This window comes from Otolemur garnettii, unplaced genomic scaffold (assembly GCF_000181295.1).
Source record: "Otolemur garnettii isolate 467f Iridium unplaced genomic scaffold, OtoGar3 scaffold00024, whole genome shotgun sequence".
NCBI classification, from domain to species: domain Eukaryota; kingdom Metazoa; phylum Chordata; class Mammalia; order Primates; family Galagidae; genus Otolemur; species Otolemur garnettii.
Genome location: NW_003852419.1, coordinates 12,202,303 through 12,228,999, shown reverse-complemented (window position 1 = coordinate 12,228,999; position 26,697 = coordinate 12,202,303). Strand labels below are relative to the sequence as shown.

At 41.2% G+C, this 26,697-nt stretch overlaps 1 protein-coding gene across 2 annotated transcripts in view; it reads right to left on the bottom strand.

The window, feature by feature from the left end:
• Nucleotides 1-26,633, bottom strand: part of SPTBN1 (spectrin beta, non-erythrocytic 1) — a 202,334-nt gene extending 175,701 nt beyond the window's left edge. The window contains exon 1 of one of the 2 annotated variants that reach the window (XM_023512079.1): nt 26,432-26,633. The gene's annotated coding sequence lies outside the window, so the exon portion shown is untranslated. Of the gene's footprint in view, nt 1-13,677; nt 13,747-26,431 lie in introns of those variants that run through there. The other variant, XM_012804019.2, reaches the window with a different exon arrangement.
• Between the last annotated feature and the right edge of the window lie 64 nt (nt 26,634-26,697).

The following is a 26,697-nucleotide window of genomic DNA, read 5'->3' as shown; positions in this document are numbered from 1 at the left end:
CAAACAAAAAGAGTGCCCTGCTTCCTCCCCTGAACACTCACCTGTCCCATCTGATGCCCCAGGTACAGCACAGAGCCCAGCACGCGCTGAGCGTTCAACATTCTGGCTGAAGCCCACGCCCACCTGTGATACTAAGTCGGTTATCCCACTCAGTGAGTGGAAAGCACATCCACAATGGAGGGGAATTCACACATGGTGCATTGATAAAATATCCAGTTATTTTAAAGTGATTATTTTCCAATCAGAAATTTCTGGAGAGGCCAGATGAAGTGGCTCATGGCTATAATCCTAGCTCTCTGGGAGGCTGAGGTGGACTGCTTGAGTCTGAGACCAGCCTGAACAAGAGCAAGATCCAGTCTCTACTAAAAATAGAAAAACTAGCTAGGCATGGTGGTGGGCGCCTGTAGTCCCAGCTACTGGGGAGTGGGGGATGTGAGGCCAGAGGATCCCTTGAGCCCAGGAGTTTTGAGGTTGCTATGAGCTATGACCCCATGCTATGACAGTCTACTAGGGGTGACAAAGTGAGACTCTGTCTCAGAAAAAAAATTTTTTTCCTGGAGAATTTGCCTCCTAAAAGGATGCTTACTACCACTTCAGTGGTTTCAAGATGACTCAGACTTCGTACTTTCTCTTTCTTGTGGATCTTGCCTCACTCAAAGCATTACCAGGGAGAACCACTTACATATTTTCTGAATTTAAAAATCTATTTATAAAAATCTCCAAAACCTGGTTTTCCATACTTTGTATCATCAGCCCAGCAAAAATGGGAACAGACTCTGGGGCTGGCTCTGGGAGATGGCCGTGAACAGTTAATACTGAGCTTCTCTCAGATTCTAAGGGAGACACAGCAAGGGTTAAAAATATTTTAGGCTTGTACGTCCTCTCCTTGATCCAGAAAAATCCAACTGATAAAAACCACAGTGAGAATATCATATCAAAGTAAGTGACTTTTCTATAAATATCTTATATTCTCGGTAGTATTTTATAAAACATTGCCAATTAGGGATTGGTAAATGTATGCTTTTAGTAAGAGCTCTTCAAAAATCATTTGAAACCATTACCAGCTCTCAAATCAGAATTACGATTTTAAAAATCAATAACGTACATCTGCATATTACCATATGTATCCTGAAATACTCCATTACATCATTTTATTTGTTCCCGTTTTGTTCCTCATTTTTTAATGTCAACCCCAAGCATTAAAAGTTTTTTCTTAATTTTATATTTCTAGAAAATTAGGTTATTTTAGCCTATAATGGTAACAATAGTCTTATTAATTTTTGCCACAAGAATTAGATATTGTATACAAGCACATTTATTCAGATTAGCCTCTTTACAAAATGAGTCCTTTGTCAGATTAACAACTTCATTAAAATTGAAAGTAGAAAAATAATTCACAAAAAAAAGTGTGAAGAATTCTGTTATTTTTTTCCCTATACAAAATGTACCATCTGGAGTTATTCTGCAGCCAAAAATATATCAAAAGATAGGACTTTTTTTTTTAATAGTGAGGGGAGGAGGGGAGTAAATGACAAAGAAGCCACCAGGATGAGATAATGCACAACACTGAAATCGGAGAAAAAGGGTCCCCGAGCTCATCCTCAAAGCTCACACCCAGCTTGTGTGACCACACAGACCTGTGACACGTCACCCTTTATAATGAAGTAAGAAATAGCACCAGGGGAATGAAACTGGAGCAGAATTCAACACACTGCCAAAATAAATAAATAAGTAAGATGAAAAGAAGTGTGTTTTAGGAAGAAGACGACAGTATGAGTCAGACATCACAACCGTCTTAGGTGAAACCAGAGAGTCACTGACTCTTGGTAGGGCAAAGGACCTTTGAAAGGTCCCTCGGCTAATCTTACCACTGGCTGCCTTTAACTGAGAGGAAATCAGTTCACCTCCCTGGTCCTGTTTCCTCCCAAGTCTCTAAGTTGGCTGCTTACCAAAATCACCTAGGAACTTCAAGATGCAGATTCCTGGGCCTTGTGCCTAGAAGTTCTCATTCACTAGAGATGTGATGTAACACACCCAGAACCTGTAATGTTTTTAAAAGTCTGGGAACCACCAAACAAGATGATCGCTAAAGTACTACCTCAAGCCTTTGATTTTTACCCATAATTAATTTCACTGCCAAGAACTAAGGTCTATTTGTTTCTAGAAGATTTCTCTATATACTATGGGAAGAACTAAAAGATAGCACTTTCGAATTCCTATTTTCAAGGATTGGAAGTAAGTTTTCTACTTGCTTTTTAAAATTCCATTCTACAAAGGCCTCAGAAATTTGTCAGCCCAGAGCACCAGCCGCACCTTGGCGAGTTACTGGGACAGATCTCCACTGCAGAAGGCACTAACTAATCAATGCCTGCTTCCCTATCACTCCTTTTAGTATGTCCTTTTGGTCTTTCCAATCTTGATTTCCCTCTTTTTAAGAGAAGGTAACATTTCCTACCTAGCTCTCTGAGCTGGAGAAAAGAGAATACAGAAAACCAGGCAAAATAAAAGTACTGTGCATAATTCAAAATAGCAGATGAATGTTAACAAAAAGTCTAAAAATTGCAAGCAACAGGAAGGGAAGAACAGCATTATCTCTTCAAGTGATCAAAAGGTTTAAGTGAGTGGGAAGAAAATAAACACAATTTCTAAGCATGTAAAAGTCCTCCAGGGTCCTGGTCACTTAGTCCCAGGGGAAGGCAGTCAGCACTGTGCCCTTTCAATCACCAATACAGATACGTGGATACAACCCTGACGAAATCCCTTAGCTGACAAGCACAGCAAAGCAAGAAAATGAGGTTTGTGACGGGCACCTACATTATCAGCTGATGATGACAAAACCAACAGGGACAACTCTCCCATGCAACTCACAGGCCCTATCAAGCCACTAGGACTGGCACCCCTAACCACTGGATGTATCTGATTCACACAAGAGTTCTCCCTACCCTCTTCCTGTGCCCAATGACATCAGCATTTTCCTTAAGGTGGGCTCAGAGAATTCAACAGAAACTGTTCCTAGAAAGGTGCTAATGCCCAGCAAGAGAGAAGGAGGCAGCAGCGAGCCCACAGACCAGACTGTAGCCCTGTAGGATGGTTTCTCCCTCCTGCGGGAGGCAGGTTCCCCAAACAGGAGCTGCCTAGGGAAAGCATCCAGAAAATCTGCATCCTTTAGCGTACTTCATCGGTCCTTTAACTTTTCTCTTTTCCATGACCCTACCCCACTTGGATCTTACCTGATACACAGATGTCTGAATAAATCTGATTTAGGTTTGATCCCATTCTCAACCCCCCACATTGGGGGCATGAGAGGACGTATTTCACTGGAAATATGTGCTAGCACTGTCCTTCTCTCCCACACACTAGAGGCGAGCCAAGAGAGGCAAACAACGGCAGCCAGTTTTTCTCCAGCAGAAGGGATAAAATTCCGTCTCACCTAGTCTTACCTGAAACACTCGGGCTTCACTCCCTTAAATGGCATTCCTAGTCTCCGAAGGAATAAAGCTGCATTCTCTCTTCCCTGGCCCAGCCTCCTGGGTTCACATTTACCTGCCCTCAGGCCAGCCTCCCTAAACTGGGCCTCTCTGCAAGATGTGATACATAATCCATGGCACCAACTGCTGCAGGGCTTCTGGTGCCAAAGACCATTGAGAAAAAGGCTGCTTTAAAAAGTCTGCATAACTCAGGACTGGCAAGTGTCAGACTTCTCAAATGTTCAGGGCTCCTTCCAGGCTCTGCTGACATCCTACAGACAACCTAGATCTAGGGTGGCCAACAGAACTGTCAGCCACAGTGGAAACGTTCTGTATCTGTCCTATCCAGTATGGTAGCCACGAGCCATGTGTGGCTACTAAGCATTTGAAACATGACTAGTGTGACTGAGGAACTTAAGTATGGGTTTATTTAACTTTAGTTAAAGTGCATGTAAACAGCCAGCTGGTGCTTATGGCTGCAGAGCAGACAGCATGGCAGGAGCCAACCTTCCAGGGGCAGACCAGAGGGTAACATGCAAGCTTAGCTGTGTGCCACAATCACCTGGGCATGTCTCTCAAGTCCCAGTACCCATTTTGCAACCTGAACAACTAAATCTGATTCTCTGGATGTGGGACCCAAACATTTGAATTTTCTAAGGCTCCTTAGACGATGCCCATGTGCTGCCAAAGTTGCCCTAAAATGTGAAAGTTTCCACTGTCAGTAGCCAATCCCTATCCAACCAGACAACTGTAAATGCAAAGAAATGTAAACAAACAATGAGGCGGAATATTCTACCATCAGGCAATCCTGTGACACTAGGACAAACCTCAGGCTTATCAAGACCAAACTCATATCCACACAGAATGGGCCCCTCGAGGGAAATGAGGAGGAAAAGGGACAACTCAGAAAAGGTAAAGATAGGGAAAGACACTTCCCAAATAACCATTGGCATCCAAAGTCGGGGTCCTCATACTTTTTAAACAGGGGGCCAGTTCACTGTCCCTCAGACTGTTGGAGGGCCAGACTACAGGGCCAGGACAAGTCGGCTGCTAAACAGGACAGGCAGTGGTGGCAAAAACACCCGGCAGGCCAGATAAATGTCCTAGGTGGGCCACATGTGGCCCGTGGGCTGTAGTTTGAGGACCCCTGGCTAGCCAGTGTGAGCCTTATATACTACACACAAATAATTCAACTTCTGGACAGCACCAGTTAACAACAAAATACATCTCATTGGCTTTTCTCCCCTTGGCTAACCCACGTACACACTATCTGTCCATAATACTAATAAGCTCTTGGCACTGTGCATTTTTCTTCAAAAGATAATCTGAAACCTGTACCTTTTCACTGGGTCCATTATACTTTTTAAATAGCAGTGATTTAAAAGCCAGTACTGGTCCAAAATCCACTGGCTCAGGCTCACTCTTCTGCTGCAGGCACAATCTCAACCTTCACTTGCCATTTCTAATTCCACCGAGTGTATTATTAACCTGGTAAAGATTTTTCTCAGAGACCTGACTTAACAGAGGCATACCCAGAATTTAAAAAAAAAAACTCTAATAGACAACTCAGGTTTCTGCAGTCTCTAATCTTCCAATCAGCGCGTCCCGAAGGCATGCAGGGCCCTTCAGGCTGCCTGCTGACAGAGTTCCAATATGAGGCAAAAAGCTCACCAGCAGTTTCTAGGCAGTACTACTGAAAGTAAAAAGCAGAACAGATTTTAATGAAAAGAGTATTTGAAGGTCACTCTTTTTCTAATCTGTTTTCTAATTCGATGATGTTGATGATAGTAATGATGACAGTGACGATGATGATGATTGAGACATGAGAATCTCATTATGTTGCCCAGGCTGGCCTCTAACTCAGGTGCTCAAGTGATCCTCCTGTCTCAGCCTCTTGAGTAGCTGGGACTTGCAGGCATACGCCATTGTGCCGGGCTGAATATTACTCTTAATGCCTATAAAAGTTATTTCTTCTATATTGACCAATGAAATATATACAACCCTGAATTAAGCTCCTCCTCAAAAATTCTTATTAAAGTAATTCAATCATGAAACTGAGAACTCTAGGAGTTGGCCAGGGCTTCAATAAGTCACCTTAACCAACAGAATCCCCTCTAAGAAGAAAGAGCTGGCTTAAGTCCATCCATACGCACAGCCAAGAAGTTCTCACACAGCAACTGCTGTTGTAGCAAGCCAGACTGAATTCCTTTTCATCTTGGCCTTAGTGGGCACCAGTAGCTACTCTGAGACAACTACTCATCTACCTGTTTCAATGGAGGATAGATAACATGGATTTTTTTTTTTTAAGAGTTAACACAATATTTACAATAGGATCTGGTCAACACATTTAACATACATCTGAATGTGGGTTAGTTGAATAGAGTAAAAATTCTTTTTAGACTATTAACTAGGATTTTCAGATAAACACAGAACATCTAGTTAAAGCTGAATTTCAGATAAATGATGAACTTTCTGTACGTCACAAATACTAAGATATATTTAAAAAGATACGTTGTGATTCTGAAATACAGATTTAAATAGGTGTTTTGTTTTATTTTTCTTAAATCTGGCAACCTTACATATCACCAAGCTGGGAAAAACCTAACTTTTGAAGGCGGCAGGAAGGAGGTCTGGTTTTACAGAAAGATTACTGGAGCCTAGGAAGTCCAGCAAAATTTGCTTTGGATGCTGAAGACAACAGAAAGTAAACTGAATAATATTACATGAATTAAGTACGCTAAGTAATTTTTCTAAATAGCTAAATCCATTGAATAGTGATGTACTAAACAACATTTCAAAACTTCATGTTTTATTGCATTAAATCCTAACATGCTAGGAGGTAAGCACTATCATTATGCCCATTTCACAATGTGAAGAATCTGAGACACAAAAATTAGGTAACTTCATAAGAGCAGGCGACCATGTTGTTGTCTGGTACAATTACTAAAAGTGCTCCCTTTCGCTCTCATGAATTACTCAGTTTAGACTATTAAATTATATGGTCACTTACCAAAGGCCACAGTCAGTAACTAGCAGAGGCAGGGTCCCAGCCAAGCAGTGCAAAAAAGGAAAGGAGGGATGGCATTTTTGTTTTACTTTTATCCCTTACACCCTAGATTTCCTGTGTGGTTACAAATTAAATGGAGGTGTGGGGTACTAGGTGAGAGTCTTATTTTTTAGAATTGTCCTTTATCCCCCCCTTAGATCACTGATAATACATATCATAAATCATCTGTGGGCAGAGAAGTTTCCTCAAGTAGCCTTGGTCTGAAAATTTTCAAACATTTTCAGTTTATCAAAGTACCTTGTTATGCTGGGTACAGTGGCTCACGCCTCTAATCCTAGCATGCACCTGCAATCCTAGCCCTTTGGGAGGCTGAGGTGGGAAGATTTCTGTGGCCAGAAATTTTAGACCTATTGGAGCAAGAACAAGATCCTGTCTCTATTGAAAAAAAAAAAAAAAAAAGGAAAACTTAGCTGGGAATGGCTGTACATGCCAGTAGTCCCATACTCAGGAAACTGAGGCAAGAGGACTGCTTCAGCCCAGGAGTCTGAGGTTGCAGTGCCCTATGATGACGCCCCCTATACTCTAGCCAGAGCAATGGAGCGAGACCTTGTCTCAAAAAAAGAAAAAGTATCTGGTCAAATATTTAACCAGATCTTTTTCTATTTTGGAGTCACCTTCAACCTTCCTTCAGCCTGGCTGGAGCAGCCATGGGACACATTTTGCTATCTCTATTAAGACAAAGCCGGACATGTGGTATGTGCTGATTTTAAGTTCCATACACAATGGGCTTTCCTCTTTTCCCTAATAATAAATATACGTGTATGTTACATATATTTTTTTTTTACTTTTGATGTTACATATTTTCAAAAGACTTTCTATTTTCCCAGTAAATGTTTAACCATTAATGCTAATTTGACAACATGAAAACAGCAGACATGAGCATAAACTTGCGGGCTTACATCATCTATTACATAATTTGAAAATGCATCACAAATGGTCCCAATAAGCAGAGGTAAGGGGCCTTTCAAGTTTCAGCATTCTAAAAATGGTCACAAGGACATTGAGTTATCTGTAAATGGCTCCGAATAACTGTCACTATCTTAACGGTGATAGTTTCAGCCCTTGCATTTGTGTGAGGCTGACTTCACCAAGCCTGTCTAAGCTTTTTTTTTTTGGCCAGGGCTGGGTTTGAACCCACCACCTCTGGCATATGGGGCTGGTACCCTACTCCTTGAGCCACAGGCACCGCCCAAGTCTAAGCTTTAGTCTTTCCTCAATAACAATCATATGGACGTAATAAGATCTAGAGCGTCCTTCCTGCTCCTAGAACTTCTGATTCTATGTATTCTCTCCAATCTTTCTGACCACGAGCTGCAGCCTCCAATTTGAAAACACTTCTCTTCCACAAAACTTCCTAACAACTGACTTTCTGGCTGGCTCACGAGAATGGTCCCACAAGAGACCCACTACAGGTCCCCACAGGTGAGGAAATAAACAATCCCCTCTGAAACATGGACCCACACCAAGCCTACCATTGCTGCAGGCTGACACACGCATCTGAGGGCCTCAAACAGCAGCTCTCATGGGAGATTGAAGTCTTGTCCCCCCAGGAAGACCTGGTACCGAAAGGGGTCCTGGCCCCAGGCTTGGGGGCAGTGCTGTCGTGACCAGTGAGGGTTCCCACGTTTGTATTATAGTATCCTGTCAGTCCCAGACCATGTGAAAAATGTTATTTTAATGTTTGTTTCTGCGATGGGTCATGAATGATTTTTCCACGATGATACCAAAATAAACAAAAAGGACAAGGCTTAGAACCGTGGCTCTAAGGGAGGATTTCTCTGTCTCAAATCCTCTCAAGTCACCTTCAAAAGTCAGGTCTACTACGGGTCCGTCCTGGCTGTACCGGCAGTGGGAAAGGCTGGGACAGGGCTACTGAGTATTTCCTGTCAGCAAACAGCAATTGCCCTTCACACCTGTTCACTCTCAAAGGGAAAGAGCAAACAAAGCAGAAAATGAAAATGGAATTCTCAGGGGGGGTTTCACATGATTTCTGACAGAAGTTGACCTCATCAGTTAAACAAAAATACGGTAATGCCACAGAGTTACACTCTGGAAGTCAGGCACTGTAAGCTCTACCCATGTATGACTGTAGAACACGGGTGCTCCTCCTTACCTAAAGTTTATTATGCTGACGTTTACCGCCACATTTAAGTGAAAACTTCTACACTGAGATTTGTTACACTTGCAGGCACAAAAATCCCTGGCGACACACACTGTGCTAAATCCAAATTCTTCTGGTAGAGAAATAAGTGATACCACTTGACAAAAGTTGTCTTTCTGCTTCTTATCAAAGCCCTCATTTCAGCAGTGTCTCATTTCAAAACTCCTAGAAAACTTGTTATAGAAAGTCAGAGATAACTAGGAAAAATGTCGAAGCCAATGAAAAATTCTATGTGTTTGGGTGTCTGTTCAATCCAACTTGATTTTTTTCATAACCACTACAATATGTGGTCAAGGTTCATTTACCTTTCCAATGGTAAATTGGGAACGCAAGAGCAAGTAAATGAAGAAAAAATCCTATGGCTTCAACACAGGCATGTAACCAACAACTAAATTTTAATAATACTGCCTACGATTTGATTTGTAATGGTAGACATCAGACTCCAAATAGTCAACTCTCCTAACAAATAATAAAAACAAAGCTTCTTTCCAATGTAAATAATAATTAAAATGCAATTCGAATACTTTTGTTTTATATAAGAACAAACTAGACTAGAATATCCCAAAGCACATTCTGTGAAATACTGTACTCAAGAGAAGCTATGAAAAATAAGGAAAGAATTCCAAGGTCAAGTAAATTTGGAAAACACCTATGTTACTGTTCCCTCCTAGAATGCCTACTGCCTTGTGGCTCTGAGTAGTCCTTCACTACAGAAGCCTATCCATTTTACTCAGTCCACCATTCTCTAAGTTTATCTGACCAGGAAATGCCCTTCATAAACAACATATGTTAACACACCACAAAACTAGTGTCTCAAAGAAACTGATGGAAAGTGCTGGCTTAGAACACATTACCTATGTGCTATCTATGCATAGTCAGAAACTTCTTATGATCACTCATATCCAGTCTCTGCTCTTGCTTGTCACAAGGAAGATTACTCTTGTCTACTCCCCTTGCAGTTGGGCAGAGGCACTTGACTAGTACTAGTCAACAGCTTGTGTACAACCCATCAGCCAGAGTCCTTGAGTGAGAATGGCAGAGCTCCCCGCCATCATATGACAGACATATAACAAGTGGGGATATAGGTCTGTGGGTTTTGAGCCACTGGGGTTTTGGAGATGTTTGTTTCTGTAGCACTAACCTAATCTACACATACTGACTCTGGAAGTGACAAAATAAACATACAGAGATGTGACAGATGGAGAGATTGCAGGTAAATTAAGCATACAACGTGAATAAAACTTCAGGAAGAACACTTTGGTCAACAGAACTGTAAGTCAAGTTCTAACAATCAGTGAGTTATTATATTAATAAAATTAAAGACCACGGTATGAACTAATTTGAAATGATCAAATTTTAATTGAAGTTTGTTTGTGGAGGTGGGGTAGGTGGTGAGGGTAGTAGCAAAACTTAGCGGGTGCCTGTCACATTCCAGACACTGGGAAATGATGTGTACAGATGGTGCATTTAATCTTGATACTGTGATAGCTGATAGGTGATAATCATTAACATCACCTCCTATTTATTTAGACAGAGTTTCACTCTGTCAGCCTGGATAGAGTGCTCTGGAGTCATAGCTCACGGCAACCTCAAACTCTTGGGCTTGAGCAATCTCCTTGGCTCAGCCTCCCACGTCGCTGGGACTACAGGCATCCACCACAACACTCAGCTAGCTTTTCTGTTTTTGGTAGAGATGGGGTCTCACTCTTGCTCAGGCTGGTCTCAAACTCCTGAGCTCAAGCAATCCACCCACCTCAGTTTCCCGGAGTGCTACTGAGTCATCATGCCTGGCCAACATCACCTCTTTTTGAAATGAGAAATCAAACACTCTATTACATAGTTTGTCTAAATTCAGGCTGCTAATAAGCAGCAGTCACACCTACTATGTCTGTATCCTCTTCACTATACTACAGTATCAATCTGAATTAGCAGAAAAATCTAAACTATTATTTTTAAAATCACAGTTTTGACTTTCATTACTCAGAAGCACTTTGTGAAAATGTTAAAGCATTGTAGAACCAAAAGGAGGCAAACTGTTCATACAATTAACGGTCTACAAAAGATACATGTACTTTTCAAAACAAAGTTTACCTTCCCAATTGTAAAAGTAACATGTGCTTAGGGCAGAACATTAGAAAATACAGAAAAGCAGAGACATGAACAAAAATGACAAGTAATCCCACCCTGTCTCCTCCCCCCAAAAGACCTTAACATTTGGAATATTTCCTCATCTGCTTTTCTTTAGATATTTTTCTACATGCTGAATCATACCATTTATATAATCTTGTGTTTTGTTTTTCTCCCTCTATGTTAAAAACTTTCCCATGTTATTAGGTTTCCAAATATTAAGAATGTTTTTATTAATGCATACACGTACAAATTTGCAGGCATGAGTCTAATCACTTTACTTACATTAACTTATTTAATCCTCCCAACAACCCTGTATCATCTGTGCTATGATTATCCCCATATTACAGATGAGGAAACCAAAACAGAGAAGGGTTAAGGACTTGTCCAAGGCCACAAAGTTGAGTTCCTGGTAGACTCAGGATTGACCCAGGCAGCACAGCTCCAGGGTCAGCACTCACCATAATACATTTTCCATCTTTTCACTTGGCGAAGATGAGCATTTTGGTCACTACCAATATTCTTTATTATAATAATGTTACATGAATCATCCAAGGCATCGCAGCACATTGGAAGCACTATTTTACGTAAGCCTACTCAGACAGCAAAACTCTCACCATTCTAACAAGTTCACTGTCGTTTCAGTGAGCAGACAACAGCTGTAGAAACATAAAATGGCTGGCTAGCATTTCTCTCCCTTTTTTTTTTGTAGACAGAATCTCCTCGCTCTGTCGCCCTGGGTAGAGTGTAGTGGTGTCAGCATAGTTCACTGCAACCTCAAACTCCTAGACTTAAGTAGTCCTCCCACCACGCCGTAGTCCCTCAGAACTCTAGGATTATAGTGGTGAGCCATTGGGTCTGGTGCTAGCACTTCATAAACCAACTCATGACTCCAGACTCCAGACTCCATGTGGTCCTCACCTGTCCACCCACTGCCATCTGCAGCAGATTTTGATAATATCCCCATCTGCCTTCATACTGCACAAAGAGCCGATTAAAACCTTGGGTCTGTGCATCCCCCAACATACATAAGCAAATTCCACAAATTTTTATGTCTGGAATACTTTAAATGCTAAGCTTATATGTTCCTAGTCCTATAAGCTCGTGTGCCAATAGAAAGCATACAGATGAGGGAAGATACCAGTCAACAGACATGTGTAAAATGAAAAAGAAATGTTTTTCTAATTTAGACAATAATCCAGAAAAAGGATATTGGAGTATTTTAACTTCCTGCCTGCTCATCTTATAGTGAAGGACTGACTCTCTTGTAACTCTCTTGCAACAAAAACTGTGTATGTTGCAGTCAGTGGGGCAGAGGAACCACAAGTGAAGTTCGCCATAATGTAATCCTGGTTAGTTCGGTAAAACCCTTCAAGATAAGATGGTACAGAGAAGTATCTTCCTATCAATACTTGTAAGATGTCTTAAGACTGTTGGAACGAAAATAAAAATAAACATCGCTAAAATAACGCGGAAAGCAATCATCTCCATATCTTGGTAATACATTCAGAGGAACAATTTAGCTAGCTCAAGTTAAATGATAAGTTTTGAGATATTCTGTGAACCTACAGCTATTTTAAGGCAGGCCAAGGCTGCATTAGTCCTTGTCACACAGTTTGCTCCCAATCTCTTGGCAGTTCTCCAACACATTCCAACTTTTTATGCCTTGCAGGAATCACATCCCACTTATCTCTAAAGACACACCAAGTAAGATGTTGTCACATTACAAAACCAACCTCACACTTATTCACATCAAGTCACTCTGCACAAGCCCTGACACACCACCACCCCCAAAACAAAATCAGACTACCACCTGCATGACTACAGCTTAAAGATCTAACTCATGCTGGTCCCCCAAACAAATAGAATACTGCCCAAACTGGGGAGAAATGTTGTGCCTTACCGCTCAAAGAAAGGTTAAGTACTTAGTAACCAAGGAAGAAGAACTGATATCGAGAAGAAAAAGCTAGATCAAATCTCACAAAAGGGACACCTTGACTACAGATGCTAAATCCTAAAACACGCAGCCGCTGACTACTTAGAAGCAGATTATTAATTGGATATATTTTAAAGAATAATCACAACACCATGAACTCCATGAAAAGAACAATTTAACAAAACAATACATCTTTTAAAAGTAGCATAGTCTCTGTTAATATTTGGAAAAAAAATTTTTTTAAAAGTTCTCTTTAAACACAAACTGGAATGGATAACCACATGCTGCTACATTCCATTCTTGCTAAAAAACATGTTTAATTAGCTCATTTGAGCCTCATGCTCTGCACAGCTGCACAACATTCCAGTGATAGGCCAGCTATTTATACCCTCTTCACATTAAATATCCACTGACTTTAAAAGTCAAGAAGACTGAGTAGCAGTTCTCAAGTTTGACCCACTAAAGATATATTTATTTTATGTGAACAAGTTTCCTTTAACAAGAGTGGAGCCCAGCAGAAATACACGCTATAACTCAGAATTTAAAAATTCACGCAAACACACACTAACAAAATAATTTTTCTGAGCCAGAAAGATATTTCATATGTATATATATGTAGAAAAACTCCCAACAGACAGGGATAGTTTTCCTCCGGATCAAGATAGTAAATTAGCCCTCTCTAAACTTTTACCTTTTACAAATCAAACAAGATTTTTAGAGCTAGGCTGAAAGCTGGTGTTCTTCATGTTAGGAACACACACTTTAAAAGCAAAATAAGAGTTTCACAATGAGAAGTCATCCTGATTATCAGGGAAAGTCATGAATTGCTTTAGCAGGAGGTATTGATTTAAAAACAAGCAAACATTTTTCTTGAAAGGAAGTTCAAGTATAAAAAAAAGAAGGCAAAGTAAAAACGTACCTTTAAACAAGGACTAAAGCACAAGATGCTCACTGGTTTCTTTCCTTCCCGAGTGGCATGCAGATCTCTGCTCCAGGATCCAGGCGCTTCTTCTACTCTGCCCCAGGAGATAAGTTGGGTATTTAAGGACAGCTGGCAGCACAGAGCTGTCACTATCACTGTGAGAAGAACCAGGGCCCTTTCAAAAAAGTCACCTGACTGATAACCTGACCACAACTCACCCCCCCAAATAGTGACAGGTATTCTCATCTTCTCAGAGATCCAGCTAAGGCTATATCCTGGCCCCTGCCCTCCCCTAACCTGGGCCACGGGGACCATTCTGGGCACTGCCTGGGCTCACTGCTGTCCCAAGTGTCAAGACCCAAAGATTGCAGCTGCTTGAAGGTCAGGTTGAGAACCCTATTTCAGGCTTCAGAAAGGCCAGGCACAATAATCATTATACACTTCCCTTGAGGGGGTTTTAACCACCAGCAAAGAGAATAATTCCCCTCAGGTTAGGAGTTTCATAAGAATCCCTTCCACAGAGGAAGTAAGTCTACCCAGCCCAGCTCAGATTATCCCTCTAAATTGTGAAAGAAGCCATCACCTGCTTAAAACCAAGAAGGTCATCTGTCACTTTCTCTCAGCAAGACTAGTAAGAACCCCAAAGTGCCTAATGAAAACTGCTAGAAAGGGCTTTCTTTCTCTTCCAATGAAAGGGTATTTTCTGCCCCCATCCCACTCCCTCTTTGCCCCCAGCACATGGGGAAGCCATTTTAACACATTCCTCAGAAAGGGGCCAAATATCAGAATTAAGGCAAAGAAGAGCTAGCAAGTTGCCTCATCTATCTGATGCCCTACAGCTTAAACAACTGGTTTAGTCAAAACAGATACTGCCTTTTCTTCCTGAAACAGATCCTAGATCCAAATAATGCCATTTTAAAGAATTTTATTAATACAAAGACCCCCAAGAAAGCTGAGCTCTCTTACATGCTTTCAATAGTTACAACCAAACCCAACCCAGTGACATTTTATTTATTTATTTATTTTAGAGACAGAGTCTCACTTTGTCACACTTGGTAGAGTGCCGTAGCATCACCGCTCACAGCAACCTCCAGCCTTAGGCAATTCTCTTGCCTCAGCCTCCAGAGTACCTGGGACTACAGGAGTCCACCACAATGCCTGGCTATTTTTTTGTTGCAGTTTGGTTGGGGCCAGGTTCGAACCCGCCACCCTCGTATATGGGGCCAGCACCCTACTCACTGAGCCACAGGCACCACCCAGAAATTTGTTATATTTAAAACCAATATTATAATAACTATATCTATTCATTTGCAATACCCAGTGACATATTATGGGGTGGCTATTTCAAAGACTCTCTGAAATTTGAAGACAAAAAGTAAAATCAGATGTTATCGGGAGCATATGGAGATGTCTCTCAGGAGAATTAATGCAAGTCTGATGGGAATTCCTTTCAAAACAAAACAGAAAGCACATATTATCTAACAAGAACTTAATTTCTGGTATTTTTCCACTGCAAAAGACTTTTTCTGAGAATAGAAATATCTATAATAAATTTTGGATTCTCTTGTTTCTTCATTATTTTTCTTGAACATGTTACCTCTACATTAGCTCAGGGCAACAGACAGTATTCACGCAACAGTTTTAACTATGACCAGCAATCAGATTTCATGTTTTGCCAATAAGGATTAAGCTAGAAGCATGAGAAACATCATCATGTGATTATACAGACTTTCAAAACCTTACAACTTCAGTGAAAGATTTAAGGATTGGCTTTTACTATATATTTTTAAGGCGAAGAAATACAAACAGAGGGAGAAAAAGTCTGTCCATAGGGAAACATCACAACGTCCACTGCCGTGATTCTGGGCTCATGGTACATGACCTACAATAAACATCTACTATTTTGGTAATAAAAAAGATGTTTTAAAAGTACTTTTGTTACTTGTTTCAATAATTTTATTCTAATTTATGCATTTATGAAGGTATATATTCTTCATAAACCATTCCAGAAAAAGCCATATATACTGTACATATTAGCAGATGCTGTCCAAAATTCAGGGATTCTAAAGAGGTTAAAAAAAAAAAAACCTATTTTAACTTTTAAGATTATTGTAATTCAATATAAAAAAAACACTCCTATGCTACAGTTTAAAATATATAATGGAAAATGTTTAGATACCATACAGCAAAATGAATAAGCATTATTTTAAGAATGTAAGTTTCCTTCCCCTTTAAGTAATTAAGAAGAAAAAAAGCCCCTACCCCACCCTCCAAAAAGGAACTATCTCGCCCAAGTCTCTGTAGAGCTGGTAAAGAACATTCTGGAAAAATGTGCAGCCCTTGAGCATTTAGATTTGGCCTTGAGGCAAACACAGTAGAACAAAAATTATCCCTGAAACAGCCACCCAGGAAGACAGGAAACAAGACACTCCATCTACAGACGAGGGCAGCGGCCTTCAGAGGCTGACTTCCTGGACCATGCTTGTGTCACGCTCCCTTGTGGCCCAGCTCCTACATCTTTTCCCACACTCTGCAGAAGTAATGAAATGCCAAATGTAGCAAAATGCACATTTAAAAATTTGAACCATTTGAAAATTTGAGTGTTCCTTACCCTTTCATTATTACTACTTTTCTGTAAGTTCTGATAGAAAAAAATGTGAACAGGTGTATCTGAGGGTGTATTTAGCTGATTAATATTTTATTTATGAATTTTTACCCAACAAAAATGAGGTCTGCCCTGGAGTATTCGGATTTTTTTTTTTTAAAAGCAGGAGTTTATTATGTATTTCTCAAAATTTAGAAAATATGGAGAGATGGAAACTTCTGAAATCCATCACCTAGAGATAACCACTGTTAAAAGGCTCAGGAACTTTCTGGGCATAAATATACTTAAATATACACTAATATTAAATATAAATATATTTAAGTATATACTGAACGTATATAGTATGTAGAATATGTAGAATAAATGCTATTTATTTATCATTCTAAATTTCATCCTAGATGATCTGTTGGGTAAACATGTGTAGTTATGTTCTAATGTCTATTTTACCGTCTGACTCACGGCTTCACTTTGTATGTTACAGATCAGAACAGACAGGGAACGCTGGATTCTGTAAAGAGAGCTGAGGTATCAAACAGTTCTAAACATCATTCAGGTGTTTGCTCTCCCAGTTTATTAAGTTTATTAAGTTATTGAGTTTATTAAGAATGGAATTTATGACTCCTTTAAACAAGGGTCAATTTTAAAGCAATCTTGAAATGATAACACCTTACTTTTATATCTCAAAGCACAATTAATCCTGGAAGCCTCATCAAACATCATTTAAAGTTCATGGCAGAAAAAGTAACAAAATTCATACAAATCAGCTACTGATTTTTGCAAGCTATATTTTACCAAGTACCAATACAGTTAGGGACTTGGACCATAAAACAGAAAGTACATTCCCTCCCAAACACTTCCTCCATCAGCTAAGGACAGCCTGATTCACTCGTAGGATTCACTTTCAAAATATTATCCCTATAAAATTCCCCATTTAAAAAGTCTTAAAATAACCTTTGTCTCCTTCCATGGTAGAGAGTACTCAATCACATACTTCCCTCTCTTTCATCTATGTGAGATATATACACACACATGAAAGATATATATGATCTATGCATCATCAATGTACTTATAACTATCATTATACTAATACTTGCAAAAGAATTTCTTTCGTACATCTTTTTGGACAACCTGGAGGGAAATGGAAACCATTCTTCTATGTGAAACATCACAACACAGGTACTCAACACCAAATTGGAACTAATAGATCAACTTCATCGAACGTAGGGAAGTAAAATTCAAAGGAAATCAAGTAGGGGGAAGGAGGGGGTGGGTAAATTCACATCTGTTAGGTACAGTGCACACTCTATGGGTGAAGGGCACACATGTGTATAACTCTGACTCAATCCGTAGGAAAACTATGTAAACAAAATGTCTACCTCCTAACAATTTGAAATTTTTAAAAAATTTTTTTCATACAAAGAAGGAAAGATATTATTAAATTTAGTTCCTCCTCATCTTAGCCTACAGTATTCCAAATGCTGAGAAACCATTCATTTCAAATAAATCTGAATCTGCAGTGGTTTTTATTATTCAAATGCTCTCTTGGAATTATATCTACATTTTCCACAAATTTCAATGAAACAGGATGGTTTTAATGGTTATAAAAATTCCACAATTGAGAACAAGCATGTCACAGAATTCCACTGCTCTCTCTGCTCAAGTGAAGACATTGGAAAAACTAAAGAACCCTGGTCTTCCCCAGTTTTTAAGCTTACCCAGGTTAGTGTAGAGAATCAAGTAAGCATTCCTATAAATTTGATCACTCTAATTTCTCTCAGGCCTATACCGTTAAGGTGCTGACTTTCTCATTTTACCACTGCTCTTAGGAAAGTACAGAGAAAAACAGGACAATCCTTTGGAATTTTAAACTATTCCTTAATAATGATATATAACTGGCCAAATCTACTTTTTTCTTTCCTATTTGAAAATTAAAATTTTTAAGTTGATTGCTTTTTTGAGTATAAAAAATGGTAGACATTTTTATATTATATTCTATTGTGAAATATTTCAAAACTCAAAAAGAGAAACATTAAGTCATAGGAATTTCCTTTCATACAAGAAAGGAAATCACCCTTCAACTCACCATTCAAAGCAAACCATTAACATTTTAATGTATTTCCTTCCAATCGTTTACTTAATATATACAGAGACTATACTGCATTATACAGATTTCTATGCAGATATTTCCACTAAATGTTATATTGTTAGCATTTTCCCATCTCAGTAATATTCTTCCAAACCATTATTTTAAGCGCTATATTAAATTCCATCATACAGCCATAATTTATGTGCTAATGCCCCACAGGAAAAAATTTTTTGCTTTTTCACTATTAATGTTGCTAAGAAAATCCTCATTTAGCCTGGAATGGTGGCTCATGCTTGCAATCCTAGCACTCTGGGAGGCTGAGTGGGGTGAATGCTTGAGCTGAGGAGTTAAAGACCAACCTGAGCAAGAGAGACTCCATTTCTACTAAAAACTAGCTAGAAAAAAACTAGCTGGGCATTGTGGCAGGTACCTGCAGTCCCACCTACTCAGAAGGCTGAATAGGGGAACCACTTGAGTCCAAGAGCTTGAGGTTGCTGTGAGCTATGATGTTACAGCACTCTACTAAGGGTGACAGAATGAGACCGTGTCCAAAAAAAAAAAAAAAAAGGAAAGAAAGAAAGAGATCCTTGTTTAAAAGCCTCTGTCCCTATTTTAATTGTTTATTTATGTTTCAGAACTACATGTGGAATTTTAATGCGAAAAGTATAAATATTTAAGGCTTCTGTTTTATCTATATAACTCCACTCAACTGTTTGCCACTAAGCTTGTATTAATCCAAATACTCTCCCAACAGGTGATAGAGAACTGCTGTCTCACAGCAGCCCAGATGGCATTATCCACCCACCAATTTAAGTAGAAAAATTAATTTATTGTTTTAATTTGTGTTTAATATACTTGTGAGTATATGAACACTTAATATACTTAAGTATACCTAACATAGTTATTAGCCTCCTTGCTTTCTTCCTTTATAAACTCTGTTCTGATCTTTCCCCCAGATCCTAAGTTTTTAGTGTTTTCTTTGTTTATAAAGCACATATTTATTAATCAGATTTTTCTTTCTTGTTATTTTGACATGATGCATTGGGACAAGTTAAATACAGACTGGACCTCCCATTATTTATCTAAATGATTGTTATTTGCTAGACTGTATCTTTGCTGAACAATCAAGGTATTTACTTGAAAGAAAGCTTACGATTGAGACAAACTATGTAAAAATTCCACATTTCATGATTGTCAAAATGTAGTGTGATGGGCAATGAATCTAGCTTCAGTAATCTAGGCGACAGGTATTCTCATTACCCCCACTGTACAGGGGAGATGCTGAGGCACAGAGAGGTCTGGGTGAGTGAAGTGACGGGTCATACAACTGGGGAATCTAAAGGTCAGACGGGGACCTCTCCATCCAAAGGCCTCCCCGCAGCCCAGGACCTCTCTGCAACTCCACTGAGGGTTATCCTTGAGGCTCAAGCGCAACATCTTTAAAACAAAACTAATTTTCTGCCCAACCAAATACCCATTCAGGCCCTTGACTTGTCTATTTCTATCATTATCACCGACTAAGGTCTTTGTCATGATTTAGACTTGAAACCTTTATCACCTGAGCTCCTTACTCACTAGGTCCACCTCCCAGGCACTCACCTTTGCAAACCACTGGCACAAGACTACGCTTTTACAACCTTTCCCCCATGTCCCCCTCCTTCTTGTTCCCTTGGCCACCACTGTACTTGCTCCCTTAAGTCTCCTCCCTCCTGTCTCCTTGCTCTAGTTTTTTCTGTCTCAGTGCCTCCTGAACACTACCAACATGGGAAGTTACTCAAATCTCTTATAATCACAAAAACTGAGTGCCAGACATGATTGATTGACGGTTATTGCCTAGAACACTGAATTGAGAGTGGTACTGAAGCTCTCTCTCAGTAACAGTACTCAGGAAAAGAGGACCATGACTGTTTTTTAATGCCTGCTAGGAACAGAAGAGAGTGATGCCATATGCTGTGTTTTATCCCCACTATGGTTTCATCTAAGACTCATTTTACAACATTAGATCTGAAGCCACAGGGTTAATGGTTTTCCAAAGTCACACATGGGTCAGGAAAAGGTCTTTTATCTTCTGTGTGCAGTATATAAAATATATGCTATATACTAGAGTATGTAGTTCTTGGACTCAGGAACTAAATCTCATTCCACTATAAGCCAGCCCATACCACCATCACAACATCAAGCCCTGGCAAGGAAGTATATCCAATATTTATTCATCAAATCAAAAACAATACCATGAAGTAACCTCAGAGTAGCAACAATGAGAAAATGTTAATAGTATAAATGCCATGCTGGTCAAAAGAACTGTTCGCAAATGAATATAATTATAAAAGAACTGCCATAGTTGGTCACCTCCCTATATTGACCACCTCCTTAAGATGACCTCATTTTCACAGCCCGGACAAGCACTACATGTACATATTAGTACAGTAGGCCTAGTTATTTACCTTGACCACCTCTGCATATTGACTAGTTTCTTACAATCCCTTATGTGGTTAATTTATAAAGTTCTACTGTATATTTTTTTAAGAACTAGAGCCTAAACTGATAGTGTCCAGTAAGTGGGTGTTAAGCCTGTGTTAATCAAGACATAAATTCCATTGGTAATACAGCCTTTTGAAAACTGAAATCGAGAATAAGCTATTCAATACCTCTTTTGACATAAAAATATTTAGTTTCAAAAAACATACCAAAAGGGACCAGTGGTTCATATAGTTTAGGCAGTCCTAAGAGAAAGAAATGAAACTAGTATCAACTAAACACCTACATGTGCCTGGCACTAAACAGTGCTATCTCATAACAACTGCATGAGAAAGTAATACTATTTTCATTTTTCTGCATACAGTAGTCTTATAACTAGGGCTAGTACTTAGCCCCAGCTGAGTGGCCAGCATACAATAGCATTAGGATTTGGTCTCAGATCTGTTAACTCCAAAACCAATGTTCTTTCCAAACTAAGGCGAACTCTACAATAACAACATCATTCTCACCAACTGTAAAGGACAAAAACTGGTTATGATTCTACGAAAATTACAAAAAACTAATCATCAGAAGAAACCATAGTTAAAAAAAAATACACAAACACAAGCTAGGAGCTAATTTTGCAACACATATAATATGCAAGGGATTCGTAAGCAATCTAGTGCATACAGAACTCCCCCAAGTCAGGATGAAAAAAAATCCAGAAGAAAAACAGGCAAAAGTCTGAAAAACAAGCACTTCCCAAAAGGAACCCAAATGGTCAATAATATAAATAGATACTCAACCGAGCAAAAATGCAAGTAAAAAGCACAATGAGATAACATTTCACAAGTATCAACTGGACAAAATTTTTTTCAAGTCTGGTAAACAAGGTACTGGCATGACACACACGAATAGTGGGAACACAATCAGTACAAGTATTTTGGAAAAAACAGTTTTGCATTCTCTACTAAGGTGGATACACATGTCCTGTAATTTATCAAATTTCATTCCTTAGAGAAAAAGACAGAAAGACAATGTGTGTGCAAGTATATCTCCACATATGTACAGAAAGACATATAAGAACCAGTCACAGCAGCCCTCTTATAACAGCAAAAACTGGAAAGGTCTCAAATCTCCATCCACAGTAGAATGAATAAATCGGTTGTGACTACTACAGAGTAGTGAAAGTGAATGAACTACAGCAACAAAATGGATGAACGCTGGGAATATAATGTTAATTTTTCTGCAAGTCAAAGAAAAATACATAAAGTATAACTTTGTTTATATATAAAGTTCAAAAACATACAAAATCAAGTAAGATATTTTTTTAAGGGATAAACCATAGAGAAAGAAATGATGTACACAAGATTCAGGATTCAGTCTGTTTCAGATGAATTATGGAGGGGCTCAGTATGTATAAGGTCCTTGAACTAGGTGGTTCCTGCCTGAGTGCCCACTGTTGATGGTTTTTTAACATTTATTTTAGGAATATTATTTTGTATCTACTAATTATTTAATAAAAAACAACTCTAAGAAAAGAATAGATCAGAAGGGCAGGACACTGACTATGTATCAGGTGACAGAAGGCAAGAGACTAGAAAAGAGCAAAGGGGGCCCTGAGTGTTCTGGGCTCTGCTGCCTCAAAGCCAATGCCTTCTGATCCCAGGCGGGAAAAATTGCTTCTTAACTCTCTACTTGTTTTAGAAAAGAACCTAAGACACTGATGAATCGAAATAAACTATAGCTATAGTTCTCTTCCACCTAAAAATTAGAGCTTTATAAAGTAATTCTGTATTAGACAAATAATTTATACTGAGTGCATCACTTTCTTCACCATTTAGTGACTCATGAAAAAATGTGCTGATACTTCTGCAAGAGACAAGAAGATAGATAAAAGAAAGAACCTTTAGATATTGAGGTCTCTTAGCTGAAGAAGTAGAGCAGAGTTAAATTAATATGCATAAAATCACTTAGGGATGTTATTAAAATGCACATTATGACTGGGCAAGTCAGGAGTGAAGCCTGAGATTCTGCATTTATAAGCTCCCAGTGATTCCTCTTGTTGGTGGCCCATGGTCCTCACTATGATAGCAAAGTCATGAAGTATCTCCTCCAGAGATGTTTAACGAATGAGTGTATCTAATTAGGATAACTTAGTTTTACCCACAAAGTAGAAAAAGATTGATGATGCTATTCCTAAGCTATATAAACTTGAATATAGCACAACTGTTACCAGAAAAATGGTAAGTACTAAAGTAGGTCTTTTGCAAAGAAAAGGTGCTTTAAGAAAAAGCAAAGATTGAAAATTTCCAAAAGAAATGCATGAGATGCTTTACTCCCTTCCACAGATCTACAGAGGTAGCTTTTCTAACAGGGGTATTAGCCCTTTCCTTATGGAAGAATAGTTTGCATTCCCAATAGTGTCCCAGCAAGCAACCAGGATTTCATGAAGAAATCCTCAAAACAATAAATAAAACCCGATTATAACAAAGATGCCCAACAAAATTAAAAGAGCATCACATCACTGCATATTAAAAAAACGGGCTTTAAAAATCTAAGAAAATGCTTTTAAAACAAAAAGCTTAAAATGAGTTCAATGAAATCCACATGGAATGATATTCACTCATCACGTCTATGTTTAGCCGTAGTAAAATCCGTCCATCTCAAAATGTACTTCCACCCATAAAGCCATTATTTTCATATACTGAGACGAGGTAAACACTCCACAAACTCTTGCAGGAAATTCTGCCAATGCCAAGTCCCTGCTCAGGATGTGTCACAGAGTAAGGTCTTCTCGCTTGTTCCTACAACATCACAGACAGTTGCTACTAGTCTCACCCAAGAGAAGCTCTTCATAAAAACCTCAACTGTGGAAGACGATCAAGTGACAGTTTCTTCCCTGCCCCAATGTTTCCTCATTCTCACATGAGGGTTTTTTTGGTCACCCGAAGGGCGACAGAGTTATAAAGAGCTTAACCCAACAGAATTCTGCACCTGGTGTGCACGTCAGAACAGCTAAACCTCCTATGACATCAACACAGGATATTTCTTACAACATAGTAAATCCAAAAAACGTCTGGATGATCCACAGGCACAATACTCACAAAAATCTCAACCCAACACAGTTTAATACAACCAGCACAATGATGAAGCCCAAATCCAGAAAGTTCCATGTTATAAGGGCCCTTATTAGAAAAACTCAAAATAACGCACATGCCACACAATTTACATGCAGTTCTACTCTGCAGAACCACATAAAATCAAATGCCACTAACTTGGATTCATTTAAGATTTTCAAAAGTAAAAGCAGGCACGCCCTTGACTTTGAAACACTGACCTCCCCTTCTAGTCAGCATACTTAAATTGCCTTTTTCACCTACACATTTCAGAAAGAGCCTGGGTTGACATTTGAAATATATCCTATTTGCCGTCCCACACTGAATAAGTGAATTCTAGAAATGGCATTTAGAAGAGAAATTCCCTGTGTACAAGCTGAGACTAAACATGAGAACATTGAGAACCATCTCCTTCTAACTAGATAACAGCCAAAAGGCCTTGGTGGCCTGCCCTTCCTGACCGGCTCCCCAGCCCCAACTGTAAAAAAATCCGTATACCAAAAATGTTAAGTACACAAACATAAATGTAGTTATTACCATCATAATCTCATTCATCACGCCTGGAGACATGATGTGGCTATCAACAGAAGTCTGAATAACAATTTATCATCCATCATGACCCTCATCTACCTAGTAATCTTTAATAAAGATTTCAACTATGTAATAGTTCTTGACTTACAGAAAAAGCAAACGATGAAAACAAAGCAAATACATGTTCAACATCCATTTCAAAACATATACATTCCTTTTCAAACAACCTGATTGTCAATATTTTTATAAATGTCAAAGGAATATTAAAAACTAAAACACATTAATCATTTCAGCTCTAAAAATGGTTTCTTACAGGAAAAAATTCACATTTAGTACAACCGAAGACAGACGAGGTACTATAATGCCATAGCTGTGAAGGTCCAATTAATAAACACCAACTTTTCACATATAAAGAAATCGATGCACTGATCACCGGTGATCCATAGAAAGACGCTGCGACTCCCCACACTGACTGCACCATAGCCTCCGCACACCACTGGGCCCTGTCCTTCCTGCAGCCCCTCCCTTGGTTGGAGATCAGATTCCAGTCCGCATCCGCAGGCCCGCTCCCTCGGCCTGCATTAGCGCTGTAGGGCGCCCCTCCGTCGGAGCCCTGCCCAACAGGAGAGGCATGAGGGGTCATCCCCAAAGAGAAGACTCTCTCCTCTCTCACACCTAGGCGACCTGGTCCTCCTGACGCCACATCCAGCTGAGGCAGCACGACAAGGAAGAGGAGCTCCGGGCCTCCACCGAAGGCAGCCGCCGGCTTGGGTGGGGCCGGGCAGGGGCGGCAGGCGCCGAGTGGCCGTGCCAAGCCCTGCGAGCGAGGACCGAGAGAGGCTGCGATACTGCTGCATTGTGCTGCATCACGGCGAGGGCACGGCGAGCCATCCATCTTGCCAAAAATGCACATCCCCGCCCGAATAAACCCCACCGAATCAATTTTTCTCCTCCGCCGAAACACCCCCACACCTGCCCCTTCCTCATTTACAGTCTGATCTGCCTTTCGATTGGAATAATAATGGACATTGGTTTGCGTACTGATCCCCAGCCCCCCCCGCCCCGTCTCATGGCAGCACTTGGCACCTTTCTTATCACAAAAACAAAGAGAAGCCCCCCCCCAAAAGAGGACCACGGATGTGGTGTGTGGGTGATGACGAGACAGGGTGCCAGCCCACCTCCCCAAGGCGGGCCCAGAGGGTTCCTGTAATGTACAAACCTGTTGAGGAGAGGGTGGCAGGAGCTGTAGGGCGGGCGCAGCGGAGTCTCGGCGCCCGGAGGCGGCTCACGCCCAGCCCTAGGAGAGTGGGAACGGCGGGGAGGGCGGGAGGCGGGCGCAGAGGGGGTAGCGAGCTCGAGGACCGGGCGGGGGCGCGGGGCTGCCGCCTCCGACTCAGCTGCAGCGCGGCGCGGCCGGGACCACGCCTGGCCGCATCCCCGGTACCGTTACGCACGCTCGGAGCCCGGCCCTGTCAGCGCCGCCCCCACTCCCCACCCGCGGGGCCAGGCGGAGGGCACCTGAAAATATACCCTCCCGGGTGCCCACTCTACATCCACCTCCGAGCCAGGGGCCGCGGAGCCCGGCTGGAGGGAGGAGGCAGCGCGGACGGGGAGGAGGAATAGGCGCTGTCGCGCCGGGGATGGGGCCGGGCGGCTGCGGTGCGCACCACTGGTCTGCGGCCGCCTCACTGCAGAGTCCGCCGCCCCTCGCCCAGCACCACCCGAGCACTAACAAGCCCTGAGACCCAGGCTCTCCGCGCCGCCCCGCCCGGGCTCCGCAGCCTCCCTGCCCCCACGCCGCTCCCTAGGCTCAGGGCAGCGGCGGGCAGCGGCGTCCTTCGGCCCTGGGCCCGCGCTCCTCCTCCCGCCCGCCCGCGCGCCCGCCACCGCGGAGCCCGCCCGGAGGCAGCCCCAGTGAGTTGGCATCTTCCTGCCTCAGGCCCCCTTACCTACCTCCCGGGGAAGGGGTGGGGGCGCCGGGGTCCCGTCCTCCTCCCGCTCCTCGGCGGCCGGGCGGGTGGGCCGGGAAGCGACTCCGCGGGGCTGTCCGCGGCTGGGGCCGGGGCTCACAGGACGGGACCGGTGGGCGCTGCTGCGCGGGGCTGCGCGCTCGCTCCGGGAGGAGAGGCAGCCGAGGGAGGGACTGGAGGAATCCGCAGCCTGCACGGCAACAGCTGCACTGATTCCGGGGGCTGGGCGGGCGCGCGGGGGGCGGGGGG